The sequence below is a fragment of the Syngnathus typhle genome, linkage group LG17 (assembly GCF_033458585.1).
Source record: "Syngnathus typhle isolate RoL2023-S1 ecotype Sweden linkage group LG17, RoL_Styp_1.0, whole genome shotgun sequence".
NCBI classification, from domain to species: Eukaryota; Metazoa; Chordata; class Actinopteri; order Syngnathiformes; family Syngnathidae; genus Syngnathus; species Syngnathus typhle.
The window spans coordinates 7,398,798-7,420,555 of NC_083754.1; the positions used below are offsets into that span (position 1 = coordinate 7,398,798).

General features: G+C 45.3%; 2 long non-coding RNA genes across 2 annotated transcripts in view; both read right to left on the reverse strand.

Annotated features, from left to right (window-relative positions):
- Positions 1-15,951, reverse strand: part of LOC133170310 (uncharacterized) — a 29,123-nt gene extending 13,172 nt beyond the window's left edge. The window contains exon 1 of the long non-coding RNA XR_009718549.1: positions 15,413-15,951. This is a non-coding gene — a long non-coding RNA (uncharacterized LOC133170310). The remainder of the gene's footprint in view (positions 1-15,412) is intronic.
- Positions 15,952-16,399: 448 nt separating this feature from the next.
- Positions 16,400-18,070, reverse strand: LOC133170311 (uncharacterized). Its single transcript, XR_009718550.1, has 3 exons — positions 17,655-18,070; positions 16,795-16,965; positions 16,400-16,706 (listed from the first exon to the last, which is right to left on the reverse strand). It is a non-coding gene; the product is annotated as an uncharacterized LOC133170311 (long non-coding RNA).
- Between the last annotated feature and the right edge of the window lie 3,688 nt (positions 18,071-21,758).

The following is a 21,758-nucleotide window of genomic DNA, read 5'->3' on the forward strand; positions in this document are numbered from 1 at the left end:
AGCAAAAGAAACGCCTCAAGTTGCAAGCTTGTGGACGTCGGTGTCATATTCCCGACATCGCCTTGATCGCGTTCAAATTGGGATAAAGAGATCTACGTCAACCAAGACATTGGCACAAAAGCGCGGCGGCCCGTCCATGCGTGGAAATCTAATAGGCATGAGAGAACGGGAGCGTCAACAAAAGCGAGCGGGCCAAACAAAACCACTCGGGGATGGATGAGTGGGCGCCTCGCAAACAGTCCGAGTCTTGTTCCGCTTCTTTTCCAGTTATATCATGTCGGGAGCCATCAGGTGGAACGTTCAAAGGACGGCGACGTGGCCATGTGGTTTGTCATTTTTTAAATCACTCAAATATGGCAGAGCTGCTAACGTTTGCTAAGTAGAGCTGCTAATTATTGCGCCACCATCGAGCGTAACAGCCGTCCCGGGTCATCGCTCGGGTGACCCTCCTCGCACTCTCTGTCAAACCGGTCGGTGGCGAAATCACGCTTCATTGTCATCCACGTTGCCGCGGAGACGCCGAGGCGTCGCTCACGAGCGGGCCCGTCTATCCGAACGCCGGCGCGCTAGCTAATCCTTCTCCATACCGCGGTGCGTCAGCGATCTGGAATGCGCGAGTCCTAAAACCGAGCCGTTGTTCCCGTGCCAACGCCGACGCTGGAGAAGAACAGACTTGCAAGATAACAACAAGGCTGGAGTCCAGCGCTTTGATATGTCAGACAGCTTGAAATGGGACTAAATCATAAAGCTCGCCGCAACAGGTGGGGACGTGTCGAGCGGCGTTGTCGAGAAGGAACAAAAAGCAGTTTAGCGGCTTCGTCTTACCGTCGGACGCGCTATGAAATTGAATGAGCGCTAAGCAGCAAAGATCCCCCGCAGATTGCTAATCGTAGCTTAGCATGATGACCTGTCTGTAAACTGCCTTAGCAACAGCCACATGAATTCATACCTAATTAAATGTGCTCATACGATGAAGCTTTGAAGAGTAGACGATTAAATCGAGCAAAATCTCCAAGCGTGGAAGATCAAGCGGGCCGACATGACTAGCGGGGAGCCCATCCTATGCGGGGAAAGACAATAGCTTGCCTGTTTTACGTCTCGAAGGAGACATCAGCGCACGGATGCAGCTGACGTCGTGTGAGGCCGACGCGGAAGTGTGCCGTCGCCGCACAAAAGCGCCTTCATCTGCCTTGTTTGATTTCCTGGCCGCTCTCATCCAGGCGCGCCGTGGTCTGTACAAATGACGCGAGATGTTTTGGATGATGGTCCTTTTGAATGACTTGCAAGTATGTGCTTGTCTTCAACACTTGTGTATTTTTATTCCTTCCGATGTCACAACATGACCGCAAACTCGACCTCGCCACATCACCAATCGACCTCAAGTCGACCTCCGTCGGGCCGCTTGCGTAAGCCCGATCACTTGAGCGACCTGCCACTTGCGGAACTTGCCTGTCGCTTGGCAAGCACTCACTCGTTCTGCGACCATTTTGATTGACATTGATGCACATAAACATCCTCGTGTCTTCACCTGCCGTAACCTATCATTAGCGCTGCCATGAAGCCGCCCCTGCGAGAGGCTAGGTGTAAACACCTGGAGGCCTAATCGTAGCTTTTTAAAATAGGCTCCGCCCCTTCTCCCTTACTTTGTTTTCTCCCCGACCGCAAATCTGACTTTGTTATCAATGAGGACACCGTTTGAATGAGATTGCAGCCTAATTACAAAACCGTGGCTGCCTTTGCTGCGGTGAGTGAACGACGAAGGAATTTGATTCCGAAGCGTTGGGCAATCCAAACAATGATATTAGTTTGCAGTGGCTGGCCGAGGTCATGAGCAAACATCTGAGTCGTGCATAAATTAGACAAACAAGAGAAGATTTCAGAGACGGCTTCGTTTTTTTTCTCCCTTTGCTGTGCGTGAAACCGAAATGGCGGTGGAGCTTTACTCTGTTTTGAGAAGTGGTATATTGTAGCATGTTTGTGACATGAAAAAAAGAGAAAAAGCAAACCGCCATTAAAGCACATAATAACGACGCTACAAACGAGCATCAAACCCCAAGCGTACTCTGGCTCAGGATCAGCAAACAAATCATATGATTTAATAACAGAGAAGCACGCCAGTGTCATGGTTGAGGCCTCGAACGTTGAAGAAGAGACACTTACAACAGTAAGCCCCACCCCAAGATGTTTAAGGAAGTCAGACGAGGAAGTGTAAAAAATGACAACCTTCCAGACAACAAAAAGTAAAGTCCATCCACCGGCAGAGCTAGATTTTTTTTCTCTTGGGGTGGCCATGGATGTCTCAGCGGGTATCAATCGTGTAAATTTAAATTCCTGGAAAAATTGGAAAATTACCAAAAGTCAATCTTTCAGGGGGGCAGTGCCCCTGTGGCCCCTTCTAGCGCCGCCAGCGATCATCCAACCATCTATTTAAAATAAATTTCAGGGTCACATCAAAGCTGTTAATATCTACGGTGACTAACGCTTTTGTTAGCATACAGTTGTTGTTTATGTTTTAGTGACCAAGTTCTGCTTGTATGGATATTTGAAGGCTAACATGATTGTAATAGCAGAAGCTCGGGAGACTAATTCCAAATGAGCTCATCAAACTGCAGCACATACTGGTCGAGGACGTCTGTGCAACATCACCTCCGAGCCGCGCTACGGAACATTTATATACAACAATCATGCGGGCCCACAGCCCACTCCTAAACACGCGCGCGCGCACACACACACACACACACACACACACACAAATGCTGATGGCAAGCTAAAGCCAAGCTCAGCCCATTTCTGTGCCCGGGTGCTGTCGGAGGCGTGATTGCTGTGAGAAAAATTCACAGTTGTCTCCGCTAAGTGGAAGTGGTGAAAGATCCAGCCTCGGGGTACGCACGTTGCCGAGTGCAGATGTTTGGAATGACGCAACAAAGCAACGACCAGGTACAGTATGCCACCTGAACTTCCTCCCTTGCCCCCACAAAATGAATCGTCGCCGTCTCAGCACATAGAATTTGCGGTGAGCGGCGTGTCGGAATGAAAGAGGCCTTGTCTAAGGGCTTAATCCTTCGGACGATTAGTCAACACGTCTACCTTTAAAAGATGGCAGGAGAGCCGCTCATCCCTCCCTACGACCGCAGCCCACAGGTGAATCGTCAGTTCCGTGGTCGGGCCATTTTGCTTAATCGGCGCTTTGTCGACCGGCGGCAATTTGAGCGTCAGGAAATGTCCTTCGACCCCAAGGACGCACGACTGTATTTTCCCCGTCACATCCATCGAGCCCCGAGCCTCAAATGAGTGAACCGGACATGGGTGGGAATCGCTTAGCACGCTCCCCAAGCGAGGTTTGGCACTGAGGGGGTATTCGAGTAACAATGGCAAGATGGAGGCTTCCTGCGACTGCGATCGGGGGGCCCGCGGGGTTGGAGCACACATGGTTTGAGTTGGGTTCCATGTCGGAAGGGCGGCGGGAAGGCGAGCAGGAAGCCTCCAATTCTCACTTCCTGCTTCTGCTGGAAACGCGATCCGCACGGCCCTCGACGGGGACGATGCGTCGGATGCCGAAACACCCCCCCCCCCCCCCCCCTCGCCCGGTCGGCGTCGCCCTGGACCCGCCCAGCTATCAGCACCCTGAGAGCCGCGTTGGCCTTTCTTAATGAGCCAAATACAATCGCGCTCAATCATGCTGTCAGGCAGGGAAGGTCGCATTTGCCTGTTTTTCAAACACGGAAATTGGACCTCATGCAGATATTGCAAGCAAACGCTGAGAGATGAAGATGCAATGTCAAAGTGATTAATTCAGTAAGGACCTCAATGTTCACAGCACGTCATAACGGTTCCCGGAGAACATGCAAATACGTCCAATTTATGGAGTAATTGACTAAGTTTTTTTGAACAGATTGAATTTTGATATTTGAAAGAAAAATACGTTTTGAAACAAGCAATTGAAAAAGTGGTCGTCCTTTCGAGAGCAAACCAGAGTGCCTTTGCGCCAAAAAGTAGCGCACTCCATTTAGCCTCAATTGCTTCAAGACACAATTAATCAAGGCGGCATTATCAAACGATTCCTCATTTCCAATTTCAACTCATTAAAAAACAACAAACGTGGAAACCATTGGAGGAAGCAGACGGCAAAATTGTTGACTCAAGAGCGTCTCTGCTCCAAAAACCTTAGCACTCCATTTAGCCTCAACTGCACCGAGACGTCAACTTCCGCATAATCAAGCATAAAACAATTCATCAATGAATCCAATCCAAGCCATCAAGCAATGCGTGGAAAAAAGTGGAAAGTGAACGAACATGATTCCCTTCATCAGAGAGTCGACTCATTGAATCAAGAGCGCCTGTGTTCTGTTGCGACAAGTAAGCGCACTTCATTTGGCCTCAACCGCTTCAAGACACGATTAATCGAAAAAACGAGTTGAATCAAGGCCATTTTGCCGCCATTACGATTCGTCAACGATCAGTTATTTTTCTCCGGCAATCAAATGATACCCTTGCCAGCCTTCGTCTCTCAGCGTTCAAACAATGACAACGGCAGCGACTGTAATATTTATTTTATTTTTTTATTTCAGGTGTGCAATACTGACCCGACGTTCAACTAGAGTGGAAAGATGCTCTCCGCAGACAGAGAGGGAATATAGGTGACGCACGGGTGAGGCGGTAATTACAGGCTGTCGCAACGCTCTTAATTGCTTTTGCTGCCTGCGAGCCAAGTCCGTGTCAGTTCAAGTGTTCCTGGTAGAAAGAACTTGGGCTGACCTCACCATCCCTGCCGAGCAGCGGAAAGATGACTCACCTCGCAGCGCCACGGGTTAAAAGCCACCGCTCCCATAAGGACGCGCGTGAATCTCGTGGCCAGCGTCGGAAGACATTTTGCAAAAGCAGCGAGCCTTTCTTTTTTTTGAGTTTCCCAAAAATGCGAGCGCTGTTGTTTGCTGTGTCTGGCTCACAGCGGAATTCCTGCCCCAGCAGGCAGTGTGTTTTTACCGTGTTGTTGCAAGCGGACGATTGAATAAAAATAAAACCCCGCATATGTCGGAGTAAGTCGTCAAACCGCATTAAGACATGTGACTCAGCGAAGACATTCCCACAAAATTTTAAGATTCCACTGAACACGACCCAACAAAAAATGAAGCAAAGAGATCCAAAACAAGAGCTCAATTAAAACATTTGACACGGACAAATATGATTTCAAATGACACTGAAATAATTTGCATCATGATGACAATTTTTTAGAGTACGTCACCACTCCCGTGCAACCAAAATAATAAATTAGAACGAAAAACAACCAAAACAACACGACGTGAGCGCTGTGACATAATTCTTCAGGGTCAGCATTATTTAGCTCAATCCAATCTTTTCCATTTCAACATCGCTGGTTCTCATTAGTAACGTCTGGCGTGAGGTCGGGTACACCCTGGCCGGACTTGTCGCCAGCGAATTGCGAGGCCAATTCTGAATCAATGACTCAGAATTGTAAACAACCACGTTCTCCGACTTTCGGTGGTGACAAGTCCAGTTGCCTTTAATTCGACTACCGCCGCTAACTCTGGGAAATGTGCTGGTCGAGAGGCGACTAATGTGGTGCTAGCCAAAAAAAAAATGGCATCCAACACGAGCGACCGCTTGAGCATACAGAGCGGCTCCCACTGTGCGAAGCTTCCCACACAGCTTCACTGCCGACTGCTTTTGAGTAGGCCGGTTTTGTCAAGCAGAACCTCGCCCTCGTTCTTCTCCGCTCCGTGTCTGGCAACGAGACGGGGCATGTTCACTCTAAACCTCTTTTGGGGGGGTGGGGGGGGCAGTGAAAGGTCTTGGAAGATTAAATTTATTTTGAATCCCTTTTAACTTTATGTCGTAATTACCTCCTGCGGCACGGCACTAAATCTCAACTCGGAAAACATTTGGCCACAAAACGACCTGGATGTGTGAAAGGCAGAGAGTTTATCTGTTTTATTTTTTTATATAAGGAACTCTGTGAGTCGGTTAAAGCCTGTTCGACGTCATAAGCCGAGTCACTCGTGTTTAATCGCAGTAAAGCAGATCAACGGCCGCACATGTTTGCGTGCGACATTTTGCCGTTTCGGCCTCGGCAAAGGCCAAGAATGCCAAGGTCGCCGTTGATACTCTTACAAAACTCTGACCACAAAATTATCCATTGGAAGTTATGTGTGTGACGAAAAAATTCAGGGAAAAATGCATTTGAGCAGCGCAACAGAGCACCTGCAGTAAATCAGAGTTTCAGTATCAACTGGAAAAGAACCAGGAAACTGCAGTATCTGGGCTACTACAACACAGCGGCAGGGAAAGTACAAGAGTACGAGAAAGGAGCAAAACAGAGATACAAACTTGAATTGTTAACAGTAGGGGTGTAACGATACATCGATACACATCGATTAATCGATATAATGCTCTACGATTTATTGGCATCGATGCTAAAGGTAAACATCGATTTATATCGCCGTGTTTGACCTCGGACATTAGACGCGACTTTATTTTGAAATCCAGTTCATTGTTGCTTGCTTCCTCTTTCCGGGAGCAGGGAGCAGTGCGCGGCGTTGCTGCACATGAAAGGGGAGTCGACAACTAGTACGCGGCTCCTGGGCTGGTGCTATGGGTCGTGTCCAAAAAGACGAGGAAATTGGCTCCCCTTTAGGCTTCAAGTCATTCTTTGGAAGCACTTTGGATTCCAAAGAAAAGATGGCTCAACGGACAAGACACGTGCAGTTTGTAAATCCTGCCATGCGGTGATCAAATATTCAGGGAGCACAAATCTCGCCGCACATTTAAAGAAAAAACACGACATCAAAGTTCAGTGTTAAAGTAAGCAATTTGTATACTACAATACTCTTGTAATTTCCTAAATAAAGAGTTTGCAGTACCTTGTTGATTTTGCGTATGAATTGTTATAAATCAGGATATTGTTCTATATTTTTTATTAAAAAAAAAAAAAAATCGATCGTAGAGCACTATATCCCAATATATCGTGAATGAATCGCAGCAGGCTTTAAGATATCGGCAAATATCGTATCGTAGTTCTTTATATCGATATTATATCGTATCGTGACAAAACCCGCGATTTACACCCCTAGTTAACAGTCAAGAAAGACGCGCAAATCGCTCACGATTGGGAACAGTGCTTCCCCAAGTCATCGTAATTACGGTGTAGCCGCCGCGTGGCGCTTGTATGCAAATCGAACCTGTTCTTTGTTTCTTTCAGCAGATCAAAGTCTGCAATTAAAGCTATCAAAGTCTGCAATTAAAGCTACCATTCGTGTTTTGGAGACCAGAGAACTTGGAGGGAACCCAAGAAATCAAAGAACATCCCGGTAGACTGCTTCTCCGAGCTGTCTGGTGATATTGACATTTGAGCACGCTCAAATTCCCACGTAGTCCCAAAATGGCAGCTTTGCCAAACGCTTATATAAGTTGTTTTCCTCTTCCAGGTGTGGCGCTTTGCGATTGGTCTTTAAGTACATAAAAGGTCCCGTCCTCGAAGGCAGCTGGAAATGTAAGACGTGACTAGAGAGACTTTTTGCTGGTCCCTGTACAACTGCTACACTCAAATGTTTGTTTTGGGGTGAAGGGGGGTGTCCAAGATTCTTCTAATTAACATTTTCTGCCTGCCACTGTAACAATGACGAGTGGCTCTGCCTATGATGGGGAATTCCAAAAGTGAATTCAGAGCCAGATGTGTTTTGTTTTTTTTGGAACATGACATGCAAAGTTAACGCAGGCCACTGGCTGCCCTGAAAGTCAACACGAGATGCAACACACACTCCAACACGCATACGCTTCCTATACATGCACCGGGCTCATTTGTCAGTTGTCGCTATCATCTTCGGTGTGACACCTGGCGCTCGGCAAACAATTATAAACTCATCAGGTAAGCGGATCTTGGAAGTGTTGGAACGCTAACATGACAGACAGATGGTCACGACGTCGGCGGGTTGCTGATAAGAACTCGAGTTAAAACAAATGGAATTAAAGACACCTAGCATTTAGCATCGTACGGCATCTGTGAATTTCTGACACAGCTTTTTGTCTTCAAACTCATCACGAGCCCTTTTTTTTTTTCAATGAATCTTGGAAGCGAGTTCCCAAAACATACAGAAATCAGCCTGCATCAACATTTGCAAAACAGATGTCGTCTTCAGGGGAACGCTGCCCGAATCTTCCCCGCCTACACGATGACACATCAAAACTGAGGGGCGGCAGAACACGGCGGGAAAACATGACACGGCACATCCCGAGGCGGACGAGAAGTGGAAAACGGTGGCGTTCGATCGGGTACCGCGGATCCGAGTGTTTACGAGACCGGAGGCCCCGACTCGCCTTTTTACTGCTCTGTTTGAATAATCGGCAAAAAGTCAAACAAACGGCACAAGGGGTGGATGTTTTTGCAAAGAGATCGGAATGAGAGGTGATGAGGTGTTTTCCGTCGTTATTGTTGAAATACGATGGAAGATTCCGTTGAAAGAAAGCTTCTTGATAACCCGCGCTTGTCTCTAGTTGACGATCAGATAAGGACAGCAGGGGAATCGGTTCGCCATCGTCTTAGAAAAGCAGCAAGACCTGTCTTCTCCTAGAGTCAAGACTAACTTTTAGCCGCGTGGGACATTGTTTGATTTCAACTCCTTTAAAATAACACCAAGTCCACTGAACCAGACCCAGTGTCTTGTTTAGAAGCTCGCTTGAGTTCATTAGGCACATGTCGCTGGCATAAGCCGCCACACATCTTGATTCCACCTGAGCCCGGATACACTTGGACGGGATTTGTGGTCCAGAAACCGAAAAAATAAAAAAATAACAGCACCACCTCAACATAAACACGGCTCGGGTCTGCTTGAGACCCCGTTTATTTATGGACGTGTCTGGGTCTAGGACACAATTAGAGCAAGACAGATAGGCAAAAGACCAAAGGCGGTGTGGACTTCTGGTAGAGTGCAACGGTGGACAATGTCCAACGACTGGGCCGGTCTTATCTGTGCTGCAGTCCAATGTACAAACGTTTTCAAACAAAAACAAGGCGGCCATTTGCCGAGCTCGTCGTCATGACGTCAAACGTCCGGGGAAGGGCAAAAGTCAAGTGGTGGGTGTGAGAAGAATTCTCATGATTTGTTAACCGCGAAGAGAAAAAAAAAAGTCCGATTGCAGGTTTTATTAACGCATGAGCTTTCATCTTTGGGGCGCTTTCCTTGACTGTATCAGTTCAATCTGAATTTTTTTACAGCTTAATGACCACAGACGTCGGAAGGTGTTTTTTATGGCGCTTTGTGATTGGGCCAAATGGCGTACAGTGCAGAGAAGAAGGCAGGAAATCGGTTTGCTTTCGTAACAATTTTGAATACACGCTAATTTGTAGCGTATTAAATACAGTTTAGTTCAGATAATGGATTAAAATGGAGCATATTTGTGGCAAGAGGTGACGTTTTAGCCCATTGTGGCTTCCAACATGTTTCTTGAGTGCAAAATAATGCTTGTGTATTTCTTGACAATACTTTGGCGGTATCACTTGAGAAACCTTATAAGGGCAATAAAACTGAAGGGAGGTGATTAGCAAGGTGGCCTGATGCAGCACGCACACACACACACATATACACAAATAGTATAAACATGACACAATTGCAATCGGCATGAGAGCGGCTCCAGCTAATTAAGACCACGCTGCCTTTCAATGCCTGTTTACATGTGGCTTCAAAATGGACGTTGTCCCCGGGGCGTCTTCCAACACGACTCCAAGGACGGAAAGGACCCAGGGAAAGGAAAAAGGAAGCCGGGACTAAAAATACAGTCAGACAGATGCAAGAATGAAAATCAACAGAATTAAATAAGTAAGGTAAAACAAAAACAAAAAAGGGACTGGAAATGAAGTTTAGCCGAAGGATAATGTTTATGCGATTTAATGAAACCCGTCCTCGAGATGATTAAAGAGTTGGGAGACACGTTCCAGCATGAATCACATGGAACGCTGACTAAAAGCGGGCGCTGTTAATATCGCCACCGTGTCGGGCGGTAAGGACACGGAGACCCCGAGGAGGGGGGATAAAGGAACCGGCCCTTGCCCGCCCGTGTCGTTAAAGTCGATAAGCTGGCAGCTAGCGGCGGGGAAGTTTGCTATCGGCATGCAAACGGGTCCCAAAGCACCTCACTCACATTTTCCTTTTTCGCCTGCCTAAAAAAAAGAACATACTAGGTGGTCTCGACGACCGCGCAGGATTTTACCAATGAGTGGCCATGCCTTCAATAGCCTCCATTTGAAATCAGTGGCTAACCAAAACAGCAGCACTGCAAATGTATTAACGGTCTCTTGACTTGTATGACCTGCGTCCAACATGTGTAATTAAAACAAAACCAGATTTGGAGCAACTTTTTTTTTCTTCTTCTTCTTTGGGACCTATTAAGGAAGTCCCAGTCTTGGGCACATCTGGTCCAGTTTTCAGCAAGGCCAGGACCTCTGTTAGCCTGCCACTGAAGCATTCCCATCAGGGGTCCTCAATAGGCCAAGCCCCGTTTCAGAGCAACAATTATTATAATCTTTTTTTTTTTGAGTGGCTGTGTCGAAACTGTATGCCGTGTTGCGGCTTGTCGAAATTTGACACACTACGGGGAGAATGCTGACTTGCATGTGCAATGAATGCATTTGCACAGACAGTAAACAGGAAGTACATGAGAAAGAAAACACACAAGAAAAGACGGGTACGGTTCTTTAAAGACAAACTGAAGTTGAGTTTAGATGAGAAAAGGAGCATCAGATAAGAGGGGACTGTACGTGCAAGTGCGTGCGTGTTTGGGTTCGCCGAGATTGCGACAGAGCAATACTGCATTCATAGCTCGAACATTCAATTATTATATTTGAGTGTATTTTACCTTTTCTTTTTATTTGAATCTAATTCAGTTATTCTTACTTGGTCCTCACTCCTAAACTGATTTGACTAATTTAGATAAAGAAAACCTTTTGTACCAGCGTTGCAGCCGTGTATTTTAATGTACAGGCGCTGTAAATAAAAAAAAGAAAAACAAGTAGTGTAGATAAACGGCCAGGATACTAAATACTTTATACCTGTGGGAACTGGTACATTAAACTTAAAACCATCGTTGTCACCCAGTCAAAATGTGCCCCACCTAGGCACGTGACTTTGACGTTTGCCAAGTTTCGGCAACTTGCTGCATGTAGAACGCCGCCTTTCACCGTTGAAGTTTTTGGTACAAACTTTGCCGCCAGCCGATGAGCGACCGGTGGCTTTTATGGCGTCGGCTCGTCAAGTTTATGACTTTATCGGCGTCGGAGAGGACATTTATCTTCAAAGGTCGATTACTCGGAATGGCCGGGGGGGGGGGGGGGGGGCAACAAGAGAGATCATAATGCATTAATAATCCACAACATTCATTGCACCGCACTCGGGCTTGCACAGGCTGCATTTTGGTGGGACCACAGTGTCACCTGGCGGCCAACGTTGAACCTACAGGTGTACAGTAATAGTACTGTCTTCCTCCATGAACCGCACCTGGGAACGGCATGAGCTGCGACGCTATGTGATTTGAATGGCAGACTAGTAGGTTCATTATTAGACCGCGTTATTAATTAGTGGAAAATACAATCAGCAAGATTGTTTGATTGGATTACCTCTTGTTGATTCAAGCTTTTCCAACAACTGTGGTGAATGATAATATACTTGAGCAGACAAGTCTAATAATATCGTAGATGCTATGGGGTTAGGCATGAACCAGAATCATATTTAAATGAATCCTTCATAGCCCTGTGATGGAATCTTTTAAAAATATATGAACCCGAAACCTGAAAAATAGTTCTACAATGACTGCATAATGAGCATTGTTAATTGGTTCTACCACACATTAGATTTTAATAACTTATGACACAGTGTCATATAAACAAAATAATATCCCATTTATGTCACAATATTGCCTCCTGAGGTCGGATTTGATTTAAGACTCAACAGTGCCCTCCAGTGGCGAGATTACGAAAGTGTATTCATTTGAGGAGGTGCTCCAGATGAAGCATACAGAGCTGGCGCCTGTCCCAGCTGACGTACACTTGACTCATCAATAAAAAAATTATTTGTATGTTATAACACTTCATTTATATTTTTTAAATGACATTGCATTTAGTTTTAAATGAAAAGTTTTAATTAAAAATAAATTACAGCCAAGCGCAATAATTTTAACATTTTCATTTTTACTTAAATTGTTTTCTAAATGTTTCTTGCTAATGTATATTTCATTGTAAATTTAATTAATTCCAAAGCATATTGACAACGTACTAACGTTTGACATTAGCGCCTCAGTCCTATAGTGGCCACTAGAGGAGATGCAGGTAAAGAAAATGTGCGCTGGGACATCGCACGAAATGTCCACGAGATGGCAGCACAGTGTAACCATGAAAACAGCGAAGACGTTGATAAGCAACACCTTTCCAAATGGCGATTAACTACAATATATCCTTCGGATTGTGAGTCACACAATCACACAAGAGAGAGAGAGAGGGGAGAGAGAGAGATTTTTTAAAGATAAGAGGAGCTGTTTATTGCTTAAACTGCTCATTCAGACTGTCGAAAGAAACTGTAATATGCATGACCCGCCAGCAGATGGCATAGTACACTAGGAAATCAAGAAGTAGTGCAATAAATACGTTTAATACTTGTTTAAATTGTACGTTTTCTTCAAAATTCATAGACTTGTACTAAGAAATGTTTTCTACTGCAAACACCAGTTTAAGACGTCACTTAGTTTCATGTCAAGGTTTAGATTTGCCCTCACATCAACCCAAGTCATAAACCTAACCTAAAGCCTAACAACTGTTTTTACACTTGCTTCTCACACATTTCCTTCCCACACAAGTGCAATGAGAACCTCAGAAAAAAAAAAAAAAAACACTGTTTCTCCCACACACTGCCATAAACACATAGACCTCCAACACAAAGGTACCATTTTACTCAGGGAGGGTCAGCAGTTCTCTCCATCAGACGGGGGCTTGTTCTTGGTCAGAGGCTGCTGCCCAATCTCAGACCAGCCCCCATCCCCACCAACGGGCTCCGTCGCCCCCCCGCCACCCCCGGAGACAAGCTCCCCATTGTTCCTGTCGTAATAATAAATGACAGTTCTCCTGCTCCAACATGAACTACACATGAAAAGTGATGACGCAATTTACGCTGAGGATAATTTGACTCCCACACTCAAAGGTCACCTGACAGGAAGGATGAGGGGCAACTGTACCTCAAGGTAAAGCGGTGGAGCATGTCATAGACTAAATTGGTGTCATTAATGCGCAGCGCAGGCTCCTCCTGCTCTCCCGTGGGTCGGTCGTGACACCCAGACACGGGAGTTCACCATCAGGTCACGTTGAGCTCGTCCACCTGCTACCGAGGTCTTGGCTCTTGAGTTTGTGAGAAGTCACCACTCGACCCCGAGCTCATAAACACGTCATTAACATGCACCGGCGGTATCGCCATCTGTTTACTTTTAGCGCCATGCTAAAGAACACCACGAATACGACGACTCACGCTCTGGTACAAGAAAAACGCTCAAGTGTTTAACAAGAGAAGCGACAGTACTTAATATCAACCAGCAGAGACGCTGTTGATTCAGCATCAACAAGATTGCAATTTGTTACAAGACCCCAGTCGTTGATCTTGTTAAATGAAATTTAGATGCTCGAGCCAGTTCCAAATCTGGAGAAGCAGTTTGAGCACTGTTTCAAATCATCTCCATGAGGGTGTGAACACTTGACAGGACACACGGGAAAAACACGGTGAATGGTTTTGCCCGTGCTGAGAAGAAAAGAAAATTCCTGCGGAGAGGGAAATTAGCGTGGAGGAAAAAAAGAAAAGAGGGCTTGTTAAACGAGTCGAACCCCGGTGTGTCTATGGTTCACTGCTGCGGTTCGCCACAAGACTATCATATGACGACGCGCTTGACGCTGCGTGAGAAAGCAAATTCCTCGGCAACAACTGCCCTGAGATACAAAATAAACGGGCGAACCCCACCTAAAAAAACAAAGAAACCAAAAAAAGTGCTGAGTGTGAATCTTGCCTGCACTAATGACTCCAATTGGACTAATTATTTGACTTTTTTCGTCCGGGTTTTTTTTAGTACCGATAAAGATACAGGTGTTTTTCCATCTGTAAAAAGTAACGGAAAACTCAGAGGAATGTCAGACTCAATATCATCCATGAAACAATAATAGTTATGTTGAAAGAACGCCATCTATGTAAGGGATTACAAATTCTAAAACTACAAAATAAAATAGTTGATGTATTGATAATATATCATAACGGGCTTACCCTGGTGAGTGACGTGTGTGCCGGCAAAAACAAGTGTACGGTTGGGAGTTAATCTGCTTGTTGAGTGACTCTGTGTGAGCCGACCAATATTGGGCACATTGGAGGGAGGGGGAGGGGGGTCGATTTTGGGTCACGTCTACAAACATGCATCTTCTCCGGCACTCGCATATGACAAAAAGCAGGAAGAAGAAGAGCCAGTGTTTAGTCAAGACCTCGCTCACTGACACAAAGTCTGTCTTTGTCCGCCTCCTGGGGTGCCAGATAAAGGAATTCTTGTGCGTCTTGGCGGTGGGGTGGGGTGGGGTGGGGGGCACCACTGCTCTGACCGAGTTTATTTGACACTTCAGCTCCTTTTGTGAGGGCAAGTGTCCCACCGTCAATGCCGGCCATGAGAGTCACTTGGCTCAAGACAGAGGGTCCCTCTTCAGTGGAGAAAGGAGGTCTTGTGTGTTGTGCTGCCGACATATAGAGGTGGCTCTGTCCCTGCGCCCCTGACAATAGATATCAGTCTTGCTTGCTAGCAAGCTTGTTTGAGGGCTTGCCTTTGGGTTTTCCAGACAAGGTATGGTGACCGGCAAGGCACCTGAAGGGCAGCAGATCACTTTTGAAGGCAGAGCTTGCAGGTGCACTGGAGCCCGCGCAATTACTGCAGCCCATTTTAGAGTGTGAGCGAATCACGTGACTTGAGAATGGATGCAACTTTGCTCAAAACAGGTAAACGTGCTAAGTCCAGATGTACAATTTACAGGTGCAAGCCAAAAAGGTTCTTTGTGGGCTACAGTGGCTTGTCAATAAAGCAGAAGACCAAAATTGGTCTCCAAATGTAACATTGACAAATTGGAACGACACCTGTGCCCTTCTGACTCAGGATGGGAGGGATTCCCATTATTGCAAAGTTGTGCATCACGATACAGCAATTTGACAATATTTAGTGGTTTATGATAAGGCAATTGAAAAGGGGGAGAAACTTCTAGAAGCACTTTTTAAAAATAATCAACAACAATTAACAGCAATCTGCTCTCTGTCAGTTTTGCAGCCAGCCTCTTCCTTTGCAGCTTCTATTTACTGTCACTGAGAATATTCATGATCGACATTTTAGCACAAATCCTACATACCTGCTTGACCAGGTGATGCTCCATGAGCTCGCCCGGCAGATAGGTAGTATCAATAAGAATATTCCAAGATATGAGAAAATATTCCATTCTCCGTGTCTTCAAATCAATCGCATCCAGAAGAGTACAAGCATGAGGATGTTGCTATCCCATGAGGAGGGGTCTGTCCCACATGTCCCGCAGTTGGACTGGGACATCACTCATTACAAGAGGTGAGTATTCCACAAAATGATCCACAGGGAGGTTCTCTAATCCACACCATGGAGACATCTTTTCATTTATATTATTATAGATTTAGTGCAAAATAAAATACGCGCGTTGGGGTTTGAAACTTCTTGACGCATTCCAAGAATCCTCGCGACGGACCTGGGAAAACACTGCTGGGAAAATGTAAAATATCAGCGAATAAATTAGGTCTAAATAGAAATCAGAAGCAAAATATATTTTGCAGTATGCATCCATGCGGCGCAGTACGTTTCAAGTCCAGCTTACTTCTTCGGACGAACCTCTCTCGTTCTTCTGTAGAGTGAGACTGAGCCATAGTTGGAGCGCTGCAGTTGAGCACATGCTGCCAGCGCCTGACGTCAGCCGCGCAAAGAACACTGGGAAATGTATTTCAATCACCAAATTCAGACCACAGAAATCGTTGTGTCTGGAAGTAAATATAGAAACGTTTTTTGCTAATCTGTGATGATAAAAAAATATTAATAAATAACAATAAATAATATATTGATAAAAAATATTTTGTAGGTATTTTCTGGACCAGGACTAAAAAAAAATCCAAAACCAATTTAAAAAAATTATTTGTTAGTCCATTGGACAAGTGGGATTGATATTATTATTATTGTATACAATAATAATATTATTTATTTATTTATTTATTTATTTATTTATTTATTTATTTATTTATTTATTTATTTATTTATTTATTTATTTATTTATTTATTTATTTATTTATTTTTTAATCTATATTTATTTTTTTTATTTTTTTTGTAGTAGCCCCAAGTGTGACATTGTTTTATTAACGGTGTCAGTAGATTTGTTGTCAATCGTCAAGTGTCAGCACGAAGGCGGCTTGCGTGTGAGCGCTGCGAGTGAGTAATGATGATCATCCGTGGCGGCGCGCAAACACATGAGGATGTTGGCGCATGAAATCACCTTCCCAAGAATGAATGACTCTCTTGTCTTTGCTTACTTCCCTTTCATGTTCCTACACCTCCAGGCTGCCTACAGTATTGCGAGGATCAGAGCTTCCTTCAAAGCCTCAAAGCAAGGACTGGAGACTTTGGAGAGTGGGCTGAAGATGGGGGGGGGCAATGTGATGGTCATACCATAAAATGTCTTGCATGTGGGGTACAAGTGAAAAGGTGTGTGGCAGGCCTCACCAAGCTCCACTCCAGTTTTTCCAGGCCTCTGCATCTGGCACCACTCCAGTACGCTCCCAGAGTACCTGAACCGCACGCGATTCTGTCAATGTTGGTACTTGATGTCTTGTGTGCCGGGGGTTGAAAAGTTGCCGATGTTTTTTTGTTTTTTTTGCACGCGGCATTGCGTGACTACAGCCGGTGATGAAAACACAAAGACATTGTTTTCAGTGATCAGTAACCCCTTTATAGTAACTGAACAGCATTCCTGTCTCACATTCCTGAGCCACCACTGCTGCGTGAAGGCTTCCCCCCCTCTTAAGATGAGGGGAAAGAAGGAAAGGAGGACTTCACATTTTAATGAAGCTCACAATGTGGATATCCCTAAACTCAATTTACATCAGTGATTAATTACGTCTGTTCATAAAAAAGCAAGTGGAGGAAGATAGATTGTATCTGAAACTATGCAACGAATGTAAATAACAGTCATCAAATCTGTTTGTGATCAGTGAACAAAATATGAACATGGCTTTGTCTTCATGCCAGCATGTGCTTGCCTTGACGCGACGCAACATATTCTAGAGGAGTCGATGAATCGACAATAATCAAATATCAAAGTCAACGTTAATTATTTTTTATTAATCGTTTCGGTATTTTTTTCGTTTTGTCATGTGTTTGAATAAATGGGTGGAAATGTAAACTTTCATCCATCAATGGACAAAATAATGGACAGATCAATTGATTATTAAAATAATCATTAGTCACAGCCATATTACTGGGCTTTACTAATCGAAGCCACCCACTCACTATTTCCTCTCGGTCTTATAAACACACTCTTCTATATGCATGTCCAGTCCAAGCCAAATCTAATATTAACTGACCTCCGCCGGCGTCCGGCGATGCGGCGGCGAGGACAATGGCGTCAGTCATTTCATCGGGCCGCTCGCGATCGTGAGATCACAAGACTGGAGGACATTCAGAACTCGGACAGAGAGGGGGGGTTCACAGCAGAGCGCTTGTGTTCAAACTGTTTGGATGTGCGCTCCTCTTGTATCTCTTTGACTGCCTCCGGCACAAGCACTCCATTCAAGGACAGCAGGAACAAATGTTTCCTTATGTGGCTCACGCTTCCCCAAGCGATGGAGACCGGGTTAAGAAATCACTTAGCATCAAATATTGGCATTTAAGGAAAATCATCCCAATAATTTACAACCGGCTTTCCAATGGCAAAAAGAAAACATTTGTATTTTCCCATAAATGCAGCTTTACTCTAACGATCCTGTTTGGTGGAGGAAATAATAATCCTCAGTAATTAGGCAACAATTCAATCAACTTGTGACTCATCTTGAAATGAGTCACGCATTCTCGGCTCATGCATGCCAGAGGACATTTGTTTGGATAAACACACCCTTCCGGGAGTTGTGTTTGCATGGGAATACAAATTGTTATTTTGGTGGGCTAAAAGTCATTTAAGTTGAAAAATATAAATGATCGACATTAATGTTTAATTGTTTTTCAATAACCGCAGGTTAGTCGGGCAAAGTTTTCCCCACCCCATAGCATCCACTGCTAGCGTATCGCGCAAGCTAGCAGTGGTGTATGTGTCAGTATCAGGTTGTGTGGGAGTGTGGCAGGGCTGTGCGTGACTGGGACAGATACACCTGTCTCTGTGCTTAGGTAGGAGTGTTGCGTTGCGCGGGGGTGCAGGCAGTCAGGCAGGCCAGGGCCTGCCAAGTGAACAATACTCCCTATTGTGCGCGTAAAGCTAGCTGCAGACGCTCACACGGGAGGAAGTCCCGCGCAGCCGCCCCAAAGCGGATCCCTGCGCAGCCGTCGCTCGCACACTACGTGACATTCTCAAATTATTTATAGCACGTATGCTACGCTGACCGCAGGCGCCCCCAGGCTAAATTTCGACAATTCTGCCTTTGACACGCAAGCTGCCAATCACACCTTTTGAACGAAACAAAAACGAAAGAGAGAAAAAACAGGCAGCATTGTTCAACGAGAGCTTGGCGAAAAGCACTGCCAAGGCTTCATCTAATTAATCTGTTTGTCTTGAAGATACCGACCATCGTTTGTAAGATTCGGGCAGAAGGAGAGCAATTCTTCCCAAAAGAAACTCCAAGCTGTTCATTATATTGACTGTCAAAGTAAACCCGAATAAAAAAGGATCACGTTTGGTGTATTTAAAATAACCACAAAGCTTTGCCGCCGCTTAGCTTTATGCTAACAAACAATGTAAAAGGCCATAGACGGGCTAAAGAATGAAATTTATGCGGCAATGTTAAAACGCTTGAATGTAGACAGATAATAATCTAGTAGTTGTGAAACTCTTCTTAGTTTCAGAGAAGGTCAAAGTAGGTCAACCTGTAAAGGTTAGAGTCCATTTTTGCTCATCTTGAAGTTCAAACCGAAATCTGAAAATGTTTTTTGTCTTCTAATTGTAGCCTTGGTAGAGTAGAATGGCGTGGCAAGATGCTGATAGCAAAACAAAAAAAAGAGGTTTGTCAAAAACGTGTGGCTTGGCTTTTGTTACGCGTTATCGGTCCACTTTATCTCAGGTGTTTTGTTCTGGAGACAGATAAGCGATGAGCAGCAAAGATAAGTGCCGAAGAAGACAAAGCAAGCAACACAAAAGTCAGACAAGGATGAAGACCGGCGGTTGCTTGGCGATGGGGTGGAGCTTTCTGAACAGAATTGATTTTGAGAATTGATTTATTACTTTTCCACAGCTGTTAGGCACATGTTGGAAAAGTCCTTTTTTCCTGATGGGAAGTAAAAAAAAAAAAAAAAGTTTGGTCTCGCATGGCTTCGCTTGCACGGACGACTCCAGTGTCATCATCGGGTTGCTACGAAAATCACTCGCATCATCCCTCGCAAGTGCGTGGGTGCGCTCGCTCACTCACGCGTGTACGCGCGTGCGTGTGTGTCAGTGCGCAAGTCAGTCTCCATAAAGGTAGTATTGTTAAGTTGCGTGCGAAGCTCACGCTCTGGGCTTTGGGTCCCCGCCCACCCCTGTAAACCAGGGCCCTTTTTTTTCCCTCCTGCACCTTCCCCTTTCTTTTTGCTACAGGTAAACATTTGATGTCCGCACGCAATCCCTGAAGAGACTCCGCCCCTTCTTCTCTGCGCTGGCTTCTTTTCAGTCTTACATACACGCTTTGCTTCCCTCCCCATTCTTTTTGGCATTCCTGTCCTCACTGACTCAGCACCTGTTTCCCTGAAGAGGTTTGCGAGAAACTTGGTGGAAAATTATCGACGACTGTTCAATATTTCACTGAAAGTGAATTTAAAGCAAACTTGAATGCTCACTTTTATTTTGTAAGACGACGGTGCACAGTGAGACCTTTCCGAGCGATTGTCCGACTGTATTCTAGGATGAAACAATGGGGCAAAAGAGATTATTTCAATCCCTACATTGTTGTGTCTCCTGCGACAAGCGGCGGCCGCCGCTCGATTTCATCGAGGGATTTTGGCGGCGTCCGAGCAGCCCAATTAGCAAGCCAAGCTGAGGTGGTGCATTGTGTGCAAACACAAACAGTTACTGTACCGGCAAGAGCAGCCTCCCCCCAAATGCCCACCACCCCACATGGACCACGATAAACTAATATTAGATTTGTTGTGCCTATAACAAGTTACCTATTGTTGTGCTGGCCTTTCAAACAAGATAATCTGTCTGCGTGCCGTCAATGCGGCGCTCTGTTACGCCGTGCTCCGATGAAACCCCTCGAGACAAAGAGCCCGTTTGATATTGATGATTATATTATACATGCGTTCGTCACGTCGCGCCTGGACTACTGTAATGTACTATTTTCGGGTCTTCCTAAGTCCCGCATCAAAAGTCTACAGTTAGTACAAAATGCTGCTGCAAGGCTGCTCTCTCGGACAAGAACATTTCCTCACATTACCCCAATACTAGCCAACTTACATTGGCTCCCGGTCCATTTAAGATGTGACTTCAAGGTTCTTCTATTAACCTATAAATCACTGCATGGCTTAGCGCCTTCATATCTCGTCGACCTAGTTGTTCCTTATGTTCCGTCTCGTAACCTTCGTTCGCAAAACGCTACCCTTTTAGCGACACAGAGGGCCAAGAAAAAATGTCTGCAGGCTCTAGAGCATTTTCTATTCGGGCTCCAGAGCTTTGGAATGCCCTACCAATGGATATTAGGACTGCTACCTCAGTAGAAACATTTAAGACACGTTTAAAGACACATTTCTATGACATGGCCTTTAACTAACCTGTAGTGGACGATTCGGCTGGGGCTATACAAATAAACTTGACTTGACTTGATCGGCAATACGAAGCCATTGGTTCTGGAACATAAGGAACTGACAGTAGATCTGGATTTGCTCAGAGAAAGAAAGAAAACCCCACTGTATATTATCACTTGGTGGTATCCGATAGTTTTGAAACTTTGCCATTTGATTGCCGCGTCTGAAAATCGCTACGAATGTGTCTTTGACACAAGTGCGGCGTGCTTGGCGCCGTTCTCAGAATTCATGTCAGGCACTTGTTTGTAAACACTCCAAGCGGCTAATAACAGGGCTGAGAGGAAAAACAATTGGCGAGAACAAAGCAGCACTGACACAACGGGAGCAGCTCTGTAAACTATTTGGGGTTTTATGAAGGGCCGTATTGTTGACATGTATTTCCTTCATTTTTGGAAAGGAGGAAAGAGGCTCCCGAGTATGCGTCCAATGAAAGTGTCTCCAATTAGCCTCCTTGACGTATGGATGGATTAGCCCACGCATGTAAAAGTGCAACCACTGGGCGTATGAAGTCGCTTTTGATGTGTGAGAATGGTATGTGGAGGTCGAAGTACATTATTTTTTTTCCACAGTCGCTGACTCACTCGACCGCAAGCTAGCGTGACAGCAGAGGCAGGTTAACGCAACCCCCCCCCCCCCCCCCCCCTCGGAGAAGCAGTGAAACCGAGCTAAGCAACTAGCATGCCCCAAGGCGCCGAACTTCAAAGCAG